Genomic DNA, 22,906 nt, shown 5'->3' with positions numbered 1-22,906 from the left:
AAGGATAATTTCACAATATAATCATGTATTTAGTTCATAGGACTTACCTCCAATCACTTCCCGTTAAAACCCCGTCAATTCTCGTCCAAAATCTCTCAAGGTTGCTCAAAAATGGTGGAAAAATTAGTTTGGTTCGCGGATGAAATGTTTATTAAAACCCTTCTGTCAGCCCAGATTTTACTCTATGCGATCGCATCCAAGCCTCTGCGATCGCATAGCTCAACTTTCCCAGGCCTCCAAAATGTCTTATGCGAACGCGACCCCTTAACTACGATCGCACTGCTTCACCAATCAAACCTACGCGATCGCATACACTACTCCGTGATCGCATTGAGCAAAGTACCCCTTAGAACCTCAGGTCCATTTAACACTACGCGATTGCATTACTCCTCATGCGATCGCAATGAATAACCTCCTCAACCTATGCGATCACATACCCTATTCTGCGATCGCATTGACCAATCGGAACGGCCTTCCCCAAACCTTCTATGTGATCGCAATTGGACTCCTGCGATCGCAGAGAACAAAAAGGTTCTGCAACACTCAGCTGAAATCTGCAACTTCAAAAACCAAGATTGGTCCGATTGACCATCCGAAATCACCCCGAGGCCCCCGAGACCTCAACCAAAAGTGCCAACCCATCCTAAAACATCATTCAAACTTGTTCCAATCATCAAAATACCACAAACAACACCAAAACCATCAAATTACATCAAATTCAAGCCTAAATTTCTTAAAAACTTCTGAAATACGCATTTGATCAAAAACCCGACCAAAACACCTCCGAATGATCTGAAATTTTGCACACACATCCAAAATCACCTAACGAAGCTACTGCAACTCTCGGAATTCCATTCCGATTCGCAAATCAAAATCTTATCTATCAAACGGAAATTGCCAAAATACTAACTTCGCCAATTCAAGCCTAAATCTTCTCTACAACTCCAAAACCCATTCCGATCGCGCTCCTAAGTCACAAATCACCTCTCGAAGCTAACCAAACCATCGTAACTCACTTCCGATACTTCTAACACATAAGTCAATGTCCGGTTGACTTTTCCAACTTAAGCCTTCTTAAAAGAGACTAAGTGTCTCATTTCTTACTAAATACTCTCCGAACTCGAACTAATCAACCCGATCACATAAAACACGGATAATAAAGCGTAAAGAAGCTGAAATGTGGGAAATGGAGCGGTAACTCATGATATGACAGGTCGGGTCATCACATCAATTCTCAAGGAAAATAGTGCAAATGTTGGTAATTAGGTGCCCGCCTGGAGAACAAAGGGAAGCAACAATGTTCAAAGGAAGATGGTTCAAGTTCAGCAATCAAGAGCCCGCCTGGAGAACAAAGGGAAAACGAGTCAAGGGGAAAGCAGTACAAGTGTTGGAAATTAGGAGCCCATCTGGAGAACAAACGGAAATCAGCAATGTTCAAAGGAGGTTAGTATTCAGGAGCCCACCTGGAGAACAAAGGGAAGCAGTTCAAGTTTTAAGAGAAAACAGTTCAAGTGTTGGAATTCAGGAGCCCACTTGGAGAACATAGGGAAAGAGGAAATGTTCAAAGGAAGACAACAATCAGGAGCCCACCTGTAAAACAAAGGGAAAACAAGTCAAGTTTCAAGGAATACAATTCAAATGTTGGAAATCATGAGCCCACCTGGAGAACAAAGGGAAAGCAACAACGTTCAAAGGAAGACAACAATCAAGAACCCACTTAGAAAACAAAGGGAAAACAAGTAAAGTTTCGAGGAATACAATTCAAATGTTGGTAATCAAGCACACACCTAGAGAACAAAGGGAAAGCACCAATGTTCAAAGAAAGACGGTTCAAGTTCAGCACCAATGTTGGAGGAAAGGAAGATAATTCAAATGTTGGTAATCAGGCGCCCACCTGGAGAACAACGGGAAAACAGTTCAAGTTTTGAAGGAAAACCAGTACAAGTATTGGCAATCAGGCGCCTACTTGGAGAACAAGGAGAAGGCAGTCCAAGTTTCGAAGGAAGACAGTTCGAGTATTGGCAATCAGGCGCCTACCTAGAGAATAAAAGAAATCACTTCAGAATGCAATTCAAGTCAGCAACAAAAGAAGCTCACGGCAAGAATGCGAGTCAACAGTCCGAGGTGATTAACATAAGTTAGTCACAATACAGAATAAAAAAAACAATAGAAAGGCAATAAGTAAATCCAAAAGCAGAAGTTGATGAAAGATGTGAGATGCTCAAGACATGACTGAAGTCACAAGCATGGTATGTCCGGTTTTGATCTGAAAAGCTGAAGAAGAATGAACTAGCATCTGCAGCTAGCAAATGTCAAGTTTCAAATATAAAATCTACATGAAGAACTATTCAAGACTCAAGATCATGCTTCAGAAGACTTATAGATATGAATCATGTAACTCATAGTTGACAGGCTTAGTTAGTCTTTTTTCATTTTTTTATTTTGATGGAACATCAGGACCGTGGACCGAAATCTCAACGGAACGGCACCTCGATCGGCTCTCCACCTCGGCATACTCCATCAACTCACTCACTTCTGAACTACACGTGGCCTGATTCCTTTATAGCCAAGGATATGTAGGCAGCTCAGATACCAGGGCTCGGTCGCATTCCCCTTTCTCTTAGTTTTTGTCTCTCTAAATAAGGGTTAGGTCAAAAAACCTTTCTAGTCGTTCTTTGTCTGAAAATACTTTTTATTTCTAGTCAAAGAAGGACAGCTATAGACATGTGATTTTCGACCCTCTCCAAGATTTTTCATATTTTAGGACTTAATTATTTAATTTTGGCCTAATAGTGTTATTTTAACTAATTTTGACTCTTCTACTTTATTTAATTACTAGAAAATGAAAAATACAAAAAAAATAGTTTTATTAATCTTTTGAAGTCATTTTTAATCTTGAAAAATACCAAAAATAGTTTTGTTTTAACGTTAAGTCTTATTTTAACAGTTATTTTACTTAAGTAGGACTCATTAATAAATGAGATCGTATTTTAATCTCGTTCGCGGGGAAAGAATAAAACTTGGGCTCGAGCAACCCATTTTTAGGCCTAATTTTTGGACCTAACCCATAATTACCAAGACCATAATTCCTAGGCCCATACCCCCTAACCTAAATATAACCCTAAAATTCTAATCATATATAAAAGAAGCTAGCCCCTACACCTAAAGGAGATCAGCAAAAAATGCAAAGAAATACACAAAAAAGAAGCTAACCCTAAGACGTAGATGCCTAATATACCCAAAAGCGCCGCTGATACCAAAAGAGCCCCCCCCCCCATGTCGTCTTCTTCAAGGAAAAACCTGAAGCTCCTTCTTATTTGAAGCAAAAAACCAACAACTTCTTCTTCGACTAAGGTAGAAGATTAAACCAACATACCCCTTTTCTCCATCTCCTTGAGCCTAGCCCACCACCAATAGACCTGTCATTCTTCAGCCTTCGACCTCGCCGGAGAATGAGCCAACTGCCAGCGACCTCCACGCCATTTCCTCACCAAGCAGCGATAGTTCTTCAAATAGAGACAATTGTGACTCCCTCACAAAAATTCCAGCAACATCACCTCTATCGTCGTTACAACAACCATTTGTTGTTGTTTCCAACTTGCAAATCGACGCCGGAAAAGTTCATGTGGTAACGATGAGCTCCATTATGAACACCAATCCAAAAACTCATTCCATTCATCATTTATAGCCATTCTAAGTCTCATGGATATATCTCTTTGATCACTTTTGAACTATGAACTAGATATAGCGACTGTTTGATTGAAGAAAAAGAAGGAAAACGATTTTGTCTTGTTTTGGTTTTTTTTTTGGATTCTGAACATTCTATTTCTTATTTAGTTCCTAGTTCAAATATAGCAATTAGTACTATGAGATTTTACAATCAAAAAATACAAAAGAACACAATTGGTTCCTTCTGTTAAATTTGATTTCAATGATGGAGTTGGTTTGAAATATTTGATTGGGAGTTCCATTTAAAGGTTGAATATGTCGATGCAGATGTTTTTGTTTCATCATGTTGTTCTGATTTTTGGTTATTCAAGTACGGGGAACGGAGTTTTAGTCGAGGTTGATTCGATTTCGTTGCCGATTTTAGATTTTGGTGCCGATTTGGGTTCCCATCTGCGGTTTGTCACATTTTTGAGTTCAAAATAGTGAAACAATCAATTTTCCGACTATATTGAGGTTCAACTCTTTCATTCTCTATTTGTATTATTCAAGTTTAATGTTAATTATTTGTTTGGTAATATGATCCCGTTGCTTCTATAATTGTTCTTCGTGGTTTTGAATTTGCTCGCTCGGTTATCTGCTCGTGTTTACTTGAATTGGTTATAGCTGGACATGATTTTGTCATAGTATAGAAATTGGGTTGCTATTCATCAACTGAACTATGTCAATGTAGATTAAAGGAGCTTGGGTGTGCATTTCATGTGACCCTACCATAATTTTGAATAATGATAGTGGAAATAAACATGTTATAAATCCGGGTGTACATTTCATGTTAACCAGTTCCAATTTCCAACAAGGTTAATAGAACGTTCGTGAATAACAGATGCATTTCATGTAGCGTGGCTTACGATGTGTTTTAAATAACCTTGAAATTTCCTGAAATATTAAAAGCGGCTAAAATGTTAAAAGGGCACGTAGGTTTAAAATGTATAATTAAATCAGATAATTAGGCCAATAATAATAGTTGAGTGACCGTGCTAGAACCACAGAACTCGGGAATGCCTAACACCTTCTCTCGGGTTAACAGAATTCCTTACCCGGATTTTTGTACTCACGGACCATAAATAAGATTCAAACTTTCTCGATTCAGGATATTAAACCGGTGACTTGGGAAACCATAAATAATCCCAAGTGGAGACTCTGAATAAATAAATAAATCTCATTTCGATTGTCACTTAAATTGGAAAAACTCCCCTATACCCTTCAAAAGAAGGTGTGACACCAACATGATATCGATCTGGCACGATGGTATCCTTTTCCATGATAACCTTCAAGTGTCACATGTGGTGTGCTTCATTTTTGTATGGAATGGCATCACCTTGAAAATCAGCTATGAAGTGACTCATTTTAGCGACTCGTGGTATGACCTACTTCCTGTCTGCCTGTCTCATAACCCTGAGGGGAACATAAGGGTATATGCCCCTTAACCCAATTAGTACCATGTGGGGAACATCCTTGGATCTGATGATGAACACGTTAGTGGGGAACCGCTCGAACATCCATTGAACCTGATCATCGGTCAAATTGTTAAAAAAATTGCACCCATTCTACGACATTATGTGGTTGAGCAAACCTGTCTGGGATGGAAGTCTATGTGATCATTCCACGACCTTCGCGGAAACTCTTAGCGATATTGACCTCTTTGGAGATGTTATAACAACCAAGCCTGCAATTGCAAATCACAAACCTTGAAGTATTTGTACCCCTTCTGACAATGCTCCAAGGCCCGGTACATATCTGTAATGATCATAGGGACAATGGTATATGTCTACCCCTTGATCCCTTCCATTAAAGTTTTGGCCACCATAGCCAATCTGGTATGGATTTTGTCCCCTTGGACCAGGAACACTAGCATGCCCAAGAAACACACAACGAACACAAAGACTCTGCGGTGAATCCACCCCAAGGAGGTGATGGAGAATTCATCATTGAAAATACGGTAAGACCTGTTGTGACCGTATCGTTCATAGAGAAAGTCGAAGTATATGTAGGAGTTTTTCAAGCACTCCAAGTAATCATTTTTCTTCAACCCCATCATCTTAAGAAATCCTCTAGTGGTGCGATTTTCAGGTGCCAATAAACCAGGGCTATCCCAAGCTACCCTAGCAAAATCATCCTATTTCTTCCAAGAGAAGGGTCATTTCTATGTCTCCAAAGCGGAACACATCCCTCTCTTTGTCCAGAACATTGTAGCAGCCTCAATTAGCATTTTCTTTGGCCGAAGATCCAACAAAGAAGGAAAGTTTCCTAAGACTCTTTTCACATCATTTTGGTCACTTGACGGAAGATTCCTCCACCAATCTAGCAATAGTGAAGGTATGTTACTGACCATGCCGAACCTGGGGATTTCGTGCCTCATTTTCTGTAAAACAAAATATAGTTAGGCCCTTTCCCCCTCTAGGCTCGTCTATTTATACAACAATGATTAGCACATTGGCACTTATTTCTCCAAAATTAATGCACATAGTCGTGGTTTCGTCCATTGGGATTATGGAAAACCCGATGGACTTTTGGATGAGGCCTGTCTTAAAGTGTTATTATGTGGACAACATATTAATCCAACTAGGTTTGACCATGATGTATGCACAATTAATCAAAGTAAGGTTGCTATAGACGTCTAGACTAGGACCCTCAAGCAGACAACTTGAGGGGAAAAGAAACAGAACCGTCGATTGCACCGTTGATCGACTAGTTTTACCATAAATATGCCTTTCCACATTTAGTGGGTCATAGATATAGGAAGAGCGCAAACACTAATCAAGCGTTGCTATAGGATTGATTAAGCACGAGTGGAATATGATGTTGAGCATGATTTATGCAACAATAAATAGAATGTTGTCAAGTATTTGCACCTTAGAAAGGATAAATGCGGTATTTAAGTAATTGAAAGACAGTTAAGAAAGAAAACAAAGAGACAAGTCAGTTTCAGGAAATAAAGGAAATCATAAATTCTTGAGAAATAAACAATTAAATCCAAGTAAGGGGGGGAGGGAAAGGTTGCATCAACAAAATAAATCATGCTTAAGACTAATTCACAGAAACAAGTTTGTTATGGTAAGAACCTAATATATCCCCAGCAGAGTCGCCATGCTGCCACGCCTCTTTTTTCTTCGCGGAGTCCGGGTTTCGACATTAATTGGGAACAACTCATTTCCTTTTGTGAATTAGGTACAGAATTTAAAGAGTTTCCACATAATGAATTAAGGTGCGTTAGGGAACCTATAGCAAATAACTCATAAACCGATTTGCATTACCAGAGAATGGGTAAGGGCTCGAAATAATGGCACCCTTCGAGGTCTACAACGGTGGGTCCCGGTCAAACTTGAATTGGGTGAATTAGTCTTATAAACAAATAAAGCAATTTAGACAATGGATCCTACATTTAAAACAAGGAGTAAAAGGGGGTCCTAGGTTTTTTAGCCTATAGGATCACTTCTGTGCAATACTTGGTAAACGTCCACAAGTTTGAGTGCTACACATAGCATTACCGCACAGGTCTTCATATCCTTTACTACCCAATTACCCTCCCCTTAATTATTACCTAAATTTCTCTAGCAACATCAAGTACGTATCTTTTGCGTGCACTATCCGTCCCTTTACTTATGGTCTTGTAGGTGTTTAGGACATCTAATTAAGGCAGTTCTAGACTCTTCTAAAGTGCTTACATCTAGGCAAGCCTGTAGGATAATGAAAATCCTGCAATTGGTAAAACTATGCTTTTGTTATTTGAATTGTCAAGATTCAGCAAGCACTAAAATCAGTAGGCAAACTGGTTAGATCACTATTTGCCTCGCTTCAACACAATGTTGCATATATTTTGTTTGCTATGCTCACCTAGATATCCTGCTCTAGGATCCTTTGAAATATCTGAAATCTTTCTGTTTGAGACATGCTATTGTCTGCTTGTGTGAGGAGGTAAAAGTGAGCCTTTAATTGTCCCCTTTGGTGAATGTCCTATTTGTTTTTTCTTGTCGCTTAGATTTTCTCCTTTTAAGCACTTTAGGAGAGTCTAGAACTGACTTAATTAGATGTCCTAAACACCTACAGGACCATAAATAAAGGGGCGGATAGTTCACGCATAGGATACGTCCTTGATGTTGCTAGAGCGATTTAGGTAATAATTAAGGGGAGGGTAATTGGGTAGTAAATGATATGATGACCTGTGCGGTAATCTAAGCGACCAGCAAAAACAAATAGGACATTCACAAAATGGGACAATTAAAGGCTCACTTTTACCTCCTCACACAAGCAGACAATAGCACGTCTCAAACAGAAAGATTCAGATATTTCAAAGGATCCTAGAGCAGGATATCTAGGTGAGCATGACAAACAAAATATATGCAACATTGTGTTGAAGCGAGACAAATAGTGATCTAACCAGTTTGCCTACTAATTTTAGTGCTTGCTGAATCTTGACAATTCAAATAACAAAAGCATAGTTTTGCCAATTAAAAGATTTTAATTATCCTACAGGCTTGCCTAGATGTAGAAAAAAGATGTCATATGAACATGATATATGATCGTTAATCATAACTGCAATAAATAATTTTAAGTAGGTAGTTTGGTTCATTAAGTTCTATAGGCATAATGTCTAAGTGTAGAAACTAATTTTAAACTTATATACATGGTATCTAGATGTGAGAACTAATTTGAGTCTTATAGGCATGCTATCTAGGTGTAGAAATTGATTCAAAACTAATAGACATGGTATCTAAATGCAGAAATTAGTTTTAAAATCTTATAGACATGGTATCTGAATGCAGAAATTGGGTTTTAAACCCTATCGGCATGGTATATAAATAAACAACCATTGCAACAACCCGTAGGCATGGTATCAACCCTTTCCCAACAAGATATGTATAATAACCCCTCCCAGTTTCACTAATATCCCCAATATTTATTTACAAAGAAATTATTATTGCAAACAAAACATAAATAATGAATTACAGAAGCGAAACTACTAAAACTATAGGGAGCCTAACCAGGCCCAAATAGTAATCCTGGAAGACTAGGCCTTCAACCAAATATGCAGTACCCCAACAACTCATAGTATCCAAGAGAGTATTCTGGTGCATCAAAGTGCTCAAGGGCCTCAGGGACCCCGGGCAATGCTCACACCCAGACTGTCTTCAAAGGGAAACAGTCCGTGTGCAGTGCGGAAGGGTCAACCCTAGTGTGTCAGAGTTCAAAGAAGTCTCATGGGCTCCTAAGCAGTGATCACACTAGAGGGGAAAAATCTTAGACATTCTAAGAGTAGGAGTGGAAGGTAGTGCTTGAAAGTTTAGAAATAGTTTGAAGAAAACAGTTCAGGAGTGAAAATAGTTCAGGAGTATTAAAACAGTTAGAAACATTCTGAAACAAAGGGTCTCAGTAGAAACATAGTCACAAAGCAAAGGCCCATAGATTTAATAGAAGGAGTTTAACCCTGAACCCCATCAATCAACAATAGATGGGATCAATTAGTTTAACAAGATTTCTCATGGTCTTGATCCCTTAACTAGGTTAACATATAGGCATGTATTAATCATACAGACATGTATTAATACATACTAGGTTAAAATACAAGCATGTATTAATCATAGGACAACATGCTAGGATCAGAAAATCACATAGAAAGGCAAGCAGAATTGAGGTCATAAAGATCATGACTTAATCAGAAGTTTGTTAAGGATGAACACTTAGAATAGGGCCAGTAGACATAGGTCTAATGGGATAGAGGTAGACATGTAGACATGTTGAAAGTAGGAAAACACATAGGTCTAGTTAATAGAAGCAATCATGCTGACATGCTAGGAATAGAAACCCTCTTGGTCTAATCATATGTAAGTAGGCATGTTGATTAAGAGTATTAGCATGAAACAGATAGATCTAGTTAAAAATAGGCAGGTTGATAACAAAGGAAATACTGATTTAATAACATGAAAGTAAACATGTTGAGAACAGGAAGTACACAAGTTAAATCATATAGAGATTTGAATGATAGTAAAGTGGAGGCATACCGGTTAATAAGTTGGAATAGAAAAGTGAAGCAAACAGGGTCCAAAGGTCTAGCCTTGTCTTCCATCCGGCTAGACAATGTAACAACAAAGAGTAGAATATTGTGATAGAGGAAGAGGGTAAGAACTTCGTGTACTTTTTTTATCTCTGTGTGTGTGTGTTGAACTTTATTCGTGTGTGTTAAAGAAATGAATGAAACTTATATAGCATTGAGCAGAGTAAACAAATAAAGCAAGAAAAATTAACGGCATATAAATAAAGTATGCAAATCAATTAACCAGTCAGTTAGGTCTAAAACTAATCAATTAATATCACTTAAATTAGGGCGAATCTCATACAAAATCAGTCAGCATGCATGATTGAAGTTAAATAAGGCAAGCAATAAGTGTAAAGACTATAGATTAGACTAATTAATCTAAATAAGGCAAGTAGTACCAATTAAAAGTTATAAATGAGGAAAATAGGTAAAATCAAGGGAAAGTAAAAACATTCAATATATTTTGATTGATAGGATAAATAATACCAAAAAAAGTTGAAGCGGACAGTGAGATAAATGAACAAAAAAAGGACTAAAACATAAGAGTAAAGATAACCAGCTTCAAATACTTAGAAAATGTTAGAAAGGTTTTTGCAGAAATAAGAAGAAGTGGAACCCTAGTTCTAGAAACTTTAGGGTGGATCAACAATAGGAAAAACAGAAAGAAAATGCCATAGAAACTCGAAACCTTTTCAGATATACAGAGATCTGACCAACACATAATAAGATAACAAAAACCCTAATATAACAAGATACTAAAATCGACTAACAATAAAGAAACAAGAGATTTTAGAAAGAAAATTATAGATGCAGAATCACTCAAGATCTACAAAGATCTAGACAAATTCGCATTTAAAAAGGTTAGGGTTTTGAGAAAAGGAGTGGGGTAAAGAAAATATGGTTTTGAACCAAAGATTTGAACCATAAGCACAAGATAATAGCACTCACAAATGGTAATGACCGTAGCAGGCTCTTAAATAGTTTCGAATAAAATATGGGTTGGGTCTCTTAGAGATCCCTTCACGAAATAACAAAATCTAACAACCAGAAGAAGTAGGAGGCCAGTAGGGGCCTCAAATCACCAGGGAACCCCATGGATTAGGTAATAATCGAAGGGTTTGGGGTAGAATTTAGGTGACGGTGCCAGGGTTAAGGTTGGTTATAGAGAGAACCGGAGAAGAAAAGGATCTAAGGGCGGATGGTTGTATCAAATGAGTAAGGTTAGGGGGTCGTTTGAGTTAAAGATGGAAAGAATGAATGGGGGTCGTTGATCTATAAGATTAACGGTCAAGATAAGAGGGGTTTGTGGCCGGGTAGGATTTAATTGGGCTAGGTTTGATTTGAATTGGGCTTGGGTTTAATTATATTGGATTGGCGGGATCCGATTTTTCGTATAAATTAGGGGCTATTTTTTAAATACACATTTTTACTAAATAAAATAATTTAAAAATAGCTAATTAAATGATAAAAAATGATTTTCATGAATGAAGGTGATTTAAAATAGTTAATTAATATTATAAAAATATAAAAATCCATTTTTTGTATAGATAAAGTGGTTATGCATATGTAGGGGATATTTTTGCAAAACATGCAATTATAGTCTTAAAAATGCAAATGTGATTATAAGAAATGAAATTAAAATATTTGAACACTCATATGAACATAAATGATTAAATCATCATAAAATAATATAGGATAGTTTTGAACATTTATGTAATTAAAAAAATACAGAAATAAATGGATTTAGGGCCTTTAAAAATTGTAAACAATTGTAAAAATACTTGTGCATGTTTGTAAATATATGTACTATATTTTAAAAGTGTGTATGCACATTTAAAAATATATGAGGGAAAAATTGGGTATCAACAAAGACAATAACAAAGGAATCAATATAAGGCCTGAACACTCAAGTCGAAAGACATCACCAGGAACTCATAATGGCCATATCTAGTATGGAAGGTAGTCTTCGGAACATCTGAGTCCCGACTCTTCAACTGATGATACACTGATCTCAAGTCGATCTTAGAAAACACCTTAGCACCACGCAACTGGTCAAACAAATCATCGATACGAGGCAACGGGTACTTGTTCTTTTTGGTGACTTTGTTCAAATGGCGGTAATCAATGCACATCTGCATAGTCCCACCCTTCTTCTTCACAAGTAACACTGGTGTACCCCAAGGTGATACACTGGGTCTCACAAACCCCTTTGCTAACAACTCCTCAAGCTGCTCCTTCAACTCTTTCAACTCCTTCGGAGCTATGCGGTATGGTGGAATAGATATAGGTTGAGTACCTGGAGCCAAATCAATACAAAAATCAATGTCACAATCTGGTGGCATGCCTGGAAGGTCAGAAGGAAACACATCGGTAAACTTCCGGACTACTGGAACTGAATCAATTATCGGAGACTCTGTGGTGGTGTCCCGAACATAGGGTAGATACACCAAACAACCCTTCCCAACTAGATGTCGAGCCTTCAGAAAAGAGATAACCCGACTAGCTGAACTAATGGAGGAACCCTTCCACTCCAATCTCGAAAACTCTGGCATCGCTAAAGTAACAGTCTTGGCATGACAATCAAGAATAGAATGATATGGAGATAACCAATACATGCCCAAGATGACCTCAAAGTCGATCATATAAAGTAACAGATGGTCCTCTCAAGTCTCGTAACCATACAGGACCGGTAGATCCGATCCACGACCAAGGAATTGCCCACAAGAGTGGACACATAGACAGGAGTACCCAAACTCACGAGGAATAACTAGGAAATGGGCAAACAGAGATGACACATATTAATATGTAGACCCTAGATCAAACAATACCGAAGCATCCCTACCATAGACAAAAATAGTACATGTGATCACGATGTCTGAGGCCACTACATCGTGTCTGGCCGGAAAAGCATAGAATCTGGCTGGAGCGCCGGCTGGCTGGCCTCCGCCTGGCTGAGCAATGGCTGACTGACCTCCCCCTACCTGGACTCCATCTCTAGGATGGCCCCTGCCAACCTATCCCCAACCTATGGACAGTCGGATGACTGGTGTTGTAATCATAGGTTGATGACCCTGTTGTACTGCCTTGCCCAAAAGTCTGGAAAAAAATCTCTTCATATGACCTAGATCCCAACACACATAACAACCCCGCGATGCCATAGACTGCTGTCATGAAGCCTGACCCTACCGACCTGAATACCCACTAGAAGAACCCTAAATAGTTGGTGGGCGGTATGAACTCTCTGGCATGGCACTAAAGTAGGCATTGGAAGAACCCTGCTGACTAGAATACCCGCCGAAAGAACCCGGAATAGCTGGCGGGCGGTAAGAACTCTCTGGCATCACATTAAAATAAGGCCTCCCTAGAGCACCTCGAGGAGGTGGTGGTGGTGTCGAATATGGGGGCCTGGCCTCACTAGTGCCCTGATACCATGTTGTCACTACCCAAATTCCACATTAGGCCGTGATGGCGCCGACACCACTGTTAGGGAAGCCAACACTAATCGACTAGTGGATCCTCATTAAAATAATTAATACGTGAAAACCATTCCTTATTAATAAAGAAACTAGGAGTTTGAGACTTAAGCATTCTTTGATGAAAGTAATAATTATGAAATTTAAATCATGATAGAAATCCAAAATCACAAGTCTACCAATGTGTGTGCCACGACCTGGTGTCACAAGTATAGGGAAATCTAGTAGAAGATACAAAACCATACTATCCTACTATCTATAAAGTAATAGACAGGAAAAGTAAAGACATACAAAGACATCAACTGCTGCAGAACGGCTTAGAAAGGCAGATTACCGGAAGTCTCAAGCCAAAGAGTCCACTCTACGCGCCAGACTGATGGTCAGATGCACCTACCTCAAAGCATGCACAATCAAGTGTAGAAGCGAAGTATGAGAACATAAATAATGTGTACCCGGTAAGTATCTAGTCTAACCTTGAAGAAGTAGTGTCGAGGGGTCGACTTGACACTTACTAGGTATAATAATATGAAGTTCAATATTCTAATACACAATGTACGTAGATAGCAACAGGTGCAAACAAGAATAATACTGAAAATGCTCTCATCAAATCAATAAATCTAGGCATTTCCTTCTTTTTAGACAAGTGGCCTTTCAAGCGATAAATCATACGAATTATAGGTTCCGGTTCCATTATTACACACAAATACCACCGAGGTCGTTCGGTCCAATCAAACATAGAAGTAAATTGTGTACTGCTGAGGGTCGAAAGGCCTGAACCATATATGTACAGTTATCAACCTGCCGAGGTGAACGACCAGCTCCCATGAAAGTAGTGGAAGAAATCACTCCGCTTGCGAAATATACTTGCGACGCGGTTAAGTATAAATACAACTTAAATATTTCCTTAATTCTTTTCAAAATAATTATTTACTTGAAATCCTTGAAATCATGATATTATCAATGAAGTTTCAGTCAATGCAATTCAACTATTTATAATCATATAGCAGTACCTATAAAATATGGTGTAAGCCTAGAACTACCCGGACATAACAGGAATAGTAGCTACATACGGACTCTCATCACTTCATGTGCATGTAGCCCCCACAATTAAATCACATATAAATTTCCCTCTTACAAGGTTAGAAAAGAGACTTACCTAGTTTTTAGCCTACTTCCAACTCAAGAACGCGCTAAACCTCAAACCGGAGCCGCACAATCCGAAATAGTCAAATAGTGCAAAAACTATTCATTATAGGTTTACAAGTTCATTATCTAGCCCGGATTCCGGAAATATTTTAAGAAAGTTGTTACCCATAACCTAAAGATCAAGAATATATGATTTTTACTTCATTCCATAACGAACTTCGTGGTTAAATCTTGTTTTTATTAAAACCTAGGTTTAACTCTAAACCCATATTTTCCACTAGTTTACATGTTGTAATTTATCCAAAATATGTATTAAAATCACATTAAGTAGAAATAACTTACCTCACAAAGCTAGGTTGAAATCTTCCCTTTTGAAGCTCCCAAACCACCCAAGTATGGAGTAAAATCTGTCAAAAATGTCACAGCTCATGTATTAAATGAAGGCACTGCCTTCGGCGATTTCCAGATTTGCGGTGAGGGGACCGCATCCTACTTGTTAATTTAACCATTTAAAATATATTGGAACTTGATAACGGAATTTCAAAAGGTTAAACTTCACCTACTTGGGTTTTGGATGGATCACTTGACCGTTACAGAGAATTGATATTTCTTTGAACATCAAACCTAAATAAATCCTTGATTTGGTTATTTGAATGTGTTTATCTTTTATGAAACGAGCCGAACGCCTCTGTAGATTAAATAGATGTATTTATGGTTCGCGCCATTCGACCCTCTGGCAGTGCATAGTTTAATATTATGTTGGATCGGGTCGTACGACCTCGGCATGATTTGTGCATGACTTAATTGATTGTTTTGGAATTATTGATAATTGATGTGGCCTCATTGGCCGGAGATATAAATTGTTAAACGATGAAAATAAATTTGGAAATCTCCTATTAACAAAAGAATTGTTTACCAGCTTCATGTTATTGAGTTTGTTGTTGCCTTATAAAATCCATAATTTTTCATATTATCGGTATGTTATTGTTGGCCATAGTAAGTATCAGAGTCGACCTCTCGTCACTACTTCCTCGAGATTAAACTAGATACTTACTAGTTACACGTTTTCATACTCATACTACATTTGTTGTATATTTTGTTGTACATGCACATGTATGTCTAGTGGCCTTGTGGGCGCAACGACGTGGTTGATACAGGGACTTAGGTGAGCTGTATCTTATGAGATGATTTTTGCAGCCAGCAGAGTCTCCTTCAAAGTACTTGTATTTTTCTTTTCTATCCAAATTTGTTTTCCGGACAGTTATTGTATTTTATTTTATTTCCTAGTAAATGCTCATGTACTTTTGACACCGGATTCTGGGAAGATTATGGGATACTCAGTATTGATTTTGGAAAATATTATTATTATTCTGTAAAGTTTCCCTTTTTATACTAGTTAAGTTGAAGGAAGTTTATAATTTCAAACAAATATTAAAATGAAAATTTAATTAACTATTTAATGTTGGCTTGCCTGACTGTGGTGTCTGGCGCCATCACGACCTTTAACTGATTTTGGGTTGTGATAACATGGTAATAGAGCACTAGGTTAACTTAGGTCTCACGAGTCATGAGTGAGTCTATTAAGGTCTTGCGGATCGGTACGAAGACATCTGTACTTATCTTCAAGAGGCTACATGGCTGTTAGGAACACTCCCCTTCTTGATTTCTCATCGTGCAATTTTATTCCTTTGAGGCTTATGCCTTTGTTTCTTTCCTATTCAATCTTATGCGACATGAAGTGCTTATTATAAATCGGGAATTGAGTAATTGTAATGGTAATAAAGACGTGGTGCAGGATGTTTCTCCCTACGTATTTGATTGGGCTATTGTCGTGACCTTGCGGAAGCTCGTTCTATCATTTCAACTCAGTATTAGTATTACCTAAAGTTTTGAGATTTGGCATTGATTGTTGTGATGATTCGTGCATTGCTATCGCACAGTATGGTGTAATGGTAGGATGCTTGTCTATGCGTCAAAGCAGTGAATGACTTTGAAAGATGTTTGCTTAGTGCGAGATTTAGAGATTCAGTATTTTATTTCCCGTAGAGTAAAGGTAACCGGACTATGAGTGTTCAGGTTGGGTTGATGGAATATCGATACTTGGTATTTTCAAGCATGGTGGAATCTTTATCTATGATTTGGTGTCGCCGTCCTTGATTGAATATAAAATGTTAAATTCGCTGGTGTTATGGTTTTTTTCAATTCGCCTTTGGAACAGAGTATTGTGAAATGTGTGGGGGGAGGCGACTGTCAGAGATTGCAGTATGCAATGGTTCAAAATTGAATCGGCGTTCCTAGTGTTGATGGCTTGAGAAAGATGATTCTCGAAAGGGTCTAGAGCTGGTGGCGATCTGTTAGTTCAAGTGCTATAGAGATGGATTTTTACTTAAGGCAACAACTGGGCAGTGAAGGATGAAGAAGGACATGTGGGAGGTGTCTTGCAGTGGTTAAACTTCTACAAGGCCAAGTGTAAGAAGCAGGAGTTGAGTAATTGCTTAAAGGATGAGTTTGACCAAAGTAGGAGAGTAGCGGAGTAGCATATGGGTTATGTGGTAGGATGACTACACGCCTTGAGAAAAGTGTAGAGAGATTTGGGATTCATAATGCACAGTGACTAGGTCTACGGACTTAATTTGGAATATTGGCTATTATACGAGGAAGATTGGATATGACAGGAAGGAGTTGCTTGATATGAAGAAGGATACAACATGACTTTGGATTCGAATGTGTCATCGCACCTTTAGTTGACGTCAATGGGGAGTTATCAGATTTGTACAGCTGGTGAATGGGCACGGACCCGGAATGGTTTATTGGTTTCGTAGTGATTGTGCTCTGTGCAGCATCATTGGAAGGTTTCAAGGAATTTGGCAAGTTGATGGCGCAAGGTCATGTAGTTTCGAGCTAAGTGGGAAAGGCCCACCGCCTACGATTGGATTGCATGGTTATCTAGTTGTGAGGTTTCTGGTCATTGGTGTATTTGTAGGTTATTACGACTAAGGGAAAGGAAACATCAATGGTGATTTGAGAAAAGGATTGAGGAATGTGTGTTATATGGGGCCTTATCGGTTCATGTGCTAGCGGAGCCTTAGAGTTGATTATATTCGAGACCAAGTCAGAGTGGGTGACTCTCAGCAACGATCCTAGTGAATTCCAAAGTTAAAATGTGGTGCCTAAGGATTTCAAGCCCATAGTATGGTTAAGAATCGAGCTTTTGCAGCGGATTATGAAAAAAGGGCTTGGAGTGTCTTATATTATCTTCCGCGTGCAGTGTAGAAGTTGGAGGAATGAGGGAAAATGACTTCGGATTCAAAGAGGAATTTTCAGAATGGGTGTACTAGTTGAGGATGTGAATAAGCGTGCAAGGAGGGTATGAAATGGTTCGTGGGATTTGAAATAACATGGTCTCGTGATATAAGGTCACTCAGGATGAGTGCGGATTTGGGTTCGCGATGTTTTGAATGAAGCTATTATTATTCCTAAGGAAAGACTAGAGTAAATTAGAAGAAGTCGGATCGGTTAGAAATGGTTGGATTGGCATGATGGTGGAAATAATCAATTCATTCAGCGTGTTGACTTACTCATGTACTTTGTGGCAGTACGTGCGAGGCTTGACGGGCGCCGTAATTGATTTTATATGGAGGCATTCGAGTATTATGGAATGTTATGTGTAGATAGATCCCAGAAGAGTTATGGTGGTTTAGACCACTACTTGAGGTCGGTATTTTATGCGGTATGAGAATTCAGTCACATGTTACTATGGTTCTCTTGAAATGAGTTTAGTAAAAGGTTTCTATATGACGAAGTGTTTACCCTATTAGTGGTTCAGGAGTTATGATGCAATTCTTGTAGTCTTGCGTATTGGCATGATAAAGTGCATCGAGTAGCATGGGATTTGGAAGTTGAGGATCAAGGTTGCAGTTTGGTATTGAAGAGAATGCCACCAGCTCGGACGAGCAGGGAAAAGGTGTTATACCCCATGTTTTCGTACATGGAAGTACGCCATAAGTAAATTGATATAAGCTCAGAAATGAGATGTTACATTCCGCATTTTCATACGTTAAAGTTTCATTGTAAGTTAATCAACGTAAGTTCGGGAATGAGATTATTTTAGTATTATAAGTATTACGCTATTTCAAACAAGTGATAATAAAATTCATGAAAGTGAGAGGGTAAGAAAATCGAAGAAAGTGAGTTTCATCGAAGTTTGTCAATTTGGGATAAAATATGGTCCAAGCTATAATACCCGGTATTTATGGACTAGTAACATACAAGGTACCACATGACAATGTTAGTAAGGTGTATAAGGTGTGTTAAAATTGAGTAGAATTTTAAGTAATTTGAGATAATTCTCAATTATATGGATAATCGGGTAATTATTGATTTTAGTGGGTGATTAACAATTAATTAGGATATTTTGATAAGATTAAGGAGTCCCCCAACGTGGCAGCATGGATGGAATCCTAATCAAGCCTAATGTTGGCTAGGTAAGTATGACGCTAGGTGGCAAATTGAGAACTTTTTAGCTTAGTAATCACCTTAAGTAGGGGCCCACTCCCTATGATAAAATCACCCCCTAATTCATTTAGGGGATATATAGACTTGCTAATAGATGAATTCTCAAAGGGAAATTCTCCTAATTTATTAAGGGGAAATATAGACTTGCTAACAGATGAATTCTCAAAGGGAAAGTCTTATGAACCCTTATAATGCTACATCAACGGGAATTGTGATTCTAAGAAAGTATGGTACAATCTTTCTTAAGAATATCATATGGATTTTCCCCTACTTTGATCCGATGTTATGTGTTCTTCGTAAAAGATGTGTGTTAGAGGGATTGTTATGAGAATAGGCTCAGGTATGTTAAAGCTATCCCTTCTTTCTTTTTGGCATGATCTATACGATACAAACAAAATGATCAAATGCACAACTTCCATAAATGACTCTATTCATAGGAGTATTAGAGGTGCCTATGTTCTTGAATTCTCATGTATCTTATTATTACATCTTCTGTTCATGGGTCTCAGAAAAATATGTAGTTGATAAAATTTATCCGAAAGAAATATTGATCTTATTAATATATTTTTATGCATTTCATTTATTTATACATGTACATTGACCCATGACTAGATAGCATTATATACGCGTATATATATATATATATATATATATTATATGTACTTATATGTATATGGGATATGGGAAAAGGTTACGGCGTTATATACGCACTGCCACCTAATCAGCTGGTATACGTTGATGATTTGCCCATAGTGGCCGAGATGATCTTGATAGTGTTATGAAAGCATATACCCATGCATGGTATGACGTTTATATGCATATGAATGACATTATAAATATTAAGGATTCACAAAGTTATTCAGACTTACATATTGAGTTGTTTACTCCATGTTTCTCTCATGTCTATTATTTACTGATTTTCATGCCATACATACACGATACATTATTTGTACTGATGTCCCTTTGCCTGGGGATGCTTCGTTTCATGTCGGCATGTCCCTATAGACAGGTCGAGAGTCCTCCAAGTAGGCTATCAGCTCAGCGGAAGATGTTGGTGCGCTCCATTTGCTCCAGAGTTGCTTATTTGGTCAGTATGATTTGGACATGTATTGTTTAGTATGGTGGGGTCCTGTCCCGAACTTTAGGGTATTTATCTACTATTAGAGGCTTGCAGACATATATTATGTACCTAAAAGATTGTATGGCCTTGTCGACCTATGTTTAATGTACAAGTGATTATTTTGGTCTTATAAGTCCATATGTCTTATGTATAAGTTGGTATTACATGTTTAATTCTAGTTATCCTACGGTAGCCTTTCCATCTCATTTACCTATGATAGCATGATATGAAAAGATACGTTATGTTGGTGCTCGATTGAGTAAAGTACCGGGTGCTCGTCACAGCCTATCGGTTTGGGTCGTGGCAAAAGTGGTATCAGGGCAGTTTTGTCCTAGGGAATCTACAAGTCGTGTCTAGTAGAGTCTTGTTTATGGGTGTGTCGTGCACCACATTTATAAGCAGGAAGCTACATTGCAATTAGGGATGTCACTCTTTCTTCTTACTCTAGATCATGTAGTAGAGCTCAATTATAAGAATTCAAATTCCTAACTTCTATTTTATTCGTAATAAGATGATACCTACATCCATAAAGATACTTGGTAAGGGATTGAATGTTTCTATGGAAGAGTTGAGTCAGAGGAACTCGATTTTTCATGATGTTTATGATGAGTAAATGTAAGGTCTTCAGTAGATAATGCGTGTACTAAGACATGTAAGCCTCTTGATAAGGAGCCTTAAGGCAAGAATATCTATCCACCCCTATGGTGAAAGGCAATAAGATATTTAGAAGATAGATACAAGTTTCAACAAGTAAAAGAAGCAAGATGAAGAAGGGTATGAGGCACCCAGTTAATAAAAATTATCAGTATTTACAATTTAGGCAGAGGAATATAGGCCTTTTGAGTTACCTTCAACAATAACAGAGGTATGTACAATTGGTCCCACCCATCTCATTTATTCCCTATGGTGGCTAGCAGGTAGTATAAGAGAAGGACAGGTATTAGGATTTGGCTAAGGTTAGAGTAACCCAAAATGGTGGATGGATTGTTTGCGTTAGTTGACATTTCTGAAGGATATTGAAAATATGCTAATAGATCCCCTTGTGAGACACCCAGATGGTGCATTCTAAAATAGTACAACTAGATATGAGTACTACAAAGATACGCACTGGAAGCCTGGAACGGATAAATATTATCTTAGTGTGGCTCCCATCCCTAGTAGAGAGAGAATGTTAGGCAACCCGAATAGCCAATGGATAGAGCAAAGGGAGCTAAAGTAAAAGAATGTCTTCTTTGAGTTTTTTGAATAAGTAATAGACATAAATATTAGCAGGGGAATATGAAGAGAGTTGATGAAGCATTATGAGTAAGATGTGATACATGGATGACAAGGGTAGATCAAAAAGTTGACAGTATTACAAAGTCTATAGTCAAGTGAAGGAAACGATGAGAGGTGACTGGCCTTAAGACAACAAAAGAGTATAGGCCATAAAGTCATATCTTCATTTCGAGAAATAAGTTCATGACTCTAAAGTGATTACTAGAAGGAAAAGTTAGACCCCAGAGTAATGGAAATCAGTATGGGCTGGTGAACAAGATAAACTAAACATGAATTAGGGGTTGAGTGATTTGGTAATAGTTAGCATCATGAGAATTTCAAATTGCGTTCTGGAAATAATAAAATGAACGACGGAAGAATAACCTTTAAAGGTCATTCAAGAAGACACCTTCCTAAAGCAAGCAATGATAGCAAAGTTAAGCTTAAGGAACTATGTGTGCTAGTTACACTAAGTGTCACCCTCGTGAGTAAGGAATTTTCTATCCTTGGTACAGAAGGATTACTGCAAGGCCGGTAAGGGTCATCGATGATGTGAAAGGACAAAAAAGATGAAGAGGTAAAACATTTATTGGTAGATCGCCATAGCACTAAATTTTAGTAATCCTCAAAAGGGGGAAATATGGAGTGATCTGGCACTAAGTCAGAGTTAACTGGTTCTAGTAATTATGGAATGATAAAGGAAGAATGCGATAAGAATGAGAAAGGGATAAGATTGCACTTATTCAAATCCTACAGACATGCTACAATTCTAGAACATTATGCAAACACGACGTCAAGGAAATGAAGTAAGGATTCCTGCACGGGATGTTATTGATAAATAAGGAGCTAGTGCGAGAGGTAAGTTAAGACAAAGGAAATAACCCAAGAAAGATTTCGCAGAATATTGATATAAGAATGGGCCAATGTGTAGTTAGTATTTGATTCAAGAAGAGCTAGTTATGACTAGATAAGAGGATACAGAAAAATCAATAGACCGTGTAAGATAAATAGAGTGAACCCCTACATGGGGAATTCAGTCTCGTAGATATGACATTGTGCCCTTGAGAAATTATTCAGATGGGAGTTAGAGTAGTTAAAGATACCATAGGAGTGTTATGGAAATAAAAATAGAATGCCACTAGGAAGACAGTAAAAATATTAGTTCAGAAGCAACCCTACAAGAACAAGAGCTTGGACGTAAGTAACTACGGATAATTATAGGTGAGGAAGGACATCAAAATTCTGTTGAGTATACGATGTAATAAGCTCACAGCTTTACAAGGGTCAGAGGGTCTTCCCTATGTACTGCAATGAAAGACTAGCTAAGGAAATAAGGAAGAAGGATTCAACCTAAACATGGTAATTCAAAGGACAAATGGTCATGTAAAAACAGTCTCACTACAAAAATTATATGCACTCCATAAGAAAGTGGCACCTATCATAGCTAATGGATGGGAAGAAGAAAACAAAAATCAAAAGGTCATATTCAAGATCATATGGGTTGTATGGAATTCCAATATATGTGGGCACAAATATAAGCCAAGTATTCATCCAACAAGGGGGAAAAAGAACAGGAAAAGTAATTGCCTACATTTAAAGAAAGTTGAGAAGGAACGAAAGGAATTATTCGATGAA

This window comes from Nicotiana sylvestris, chromosome 6, assembly GCF_000393655.2.
Source record: "Nicotiana sylvestris chromosome 6, ASM39365v2, whole genome shotgun sequence".
Lineage (NCBI taxonomy): Eukaryota > Viridiplantae > Streptophyta > Magnoliopsida > Solanales > Solanaceae > Nicotiana > Nicotiana sylvestris.
Note: the sequence above shows the minus strand (reverse complement) of the source record.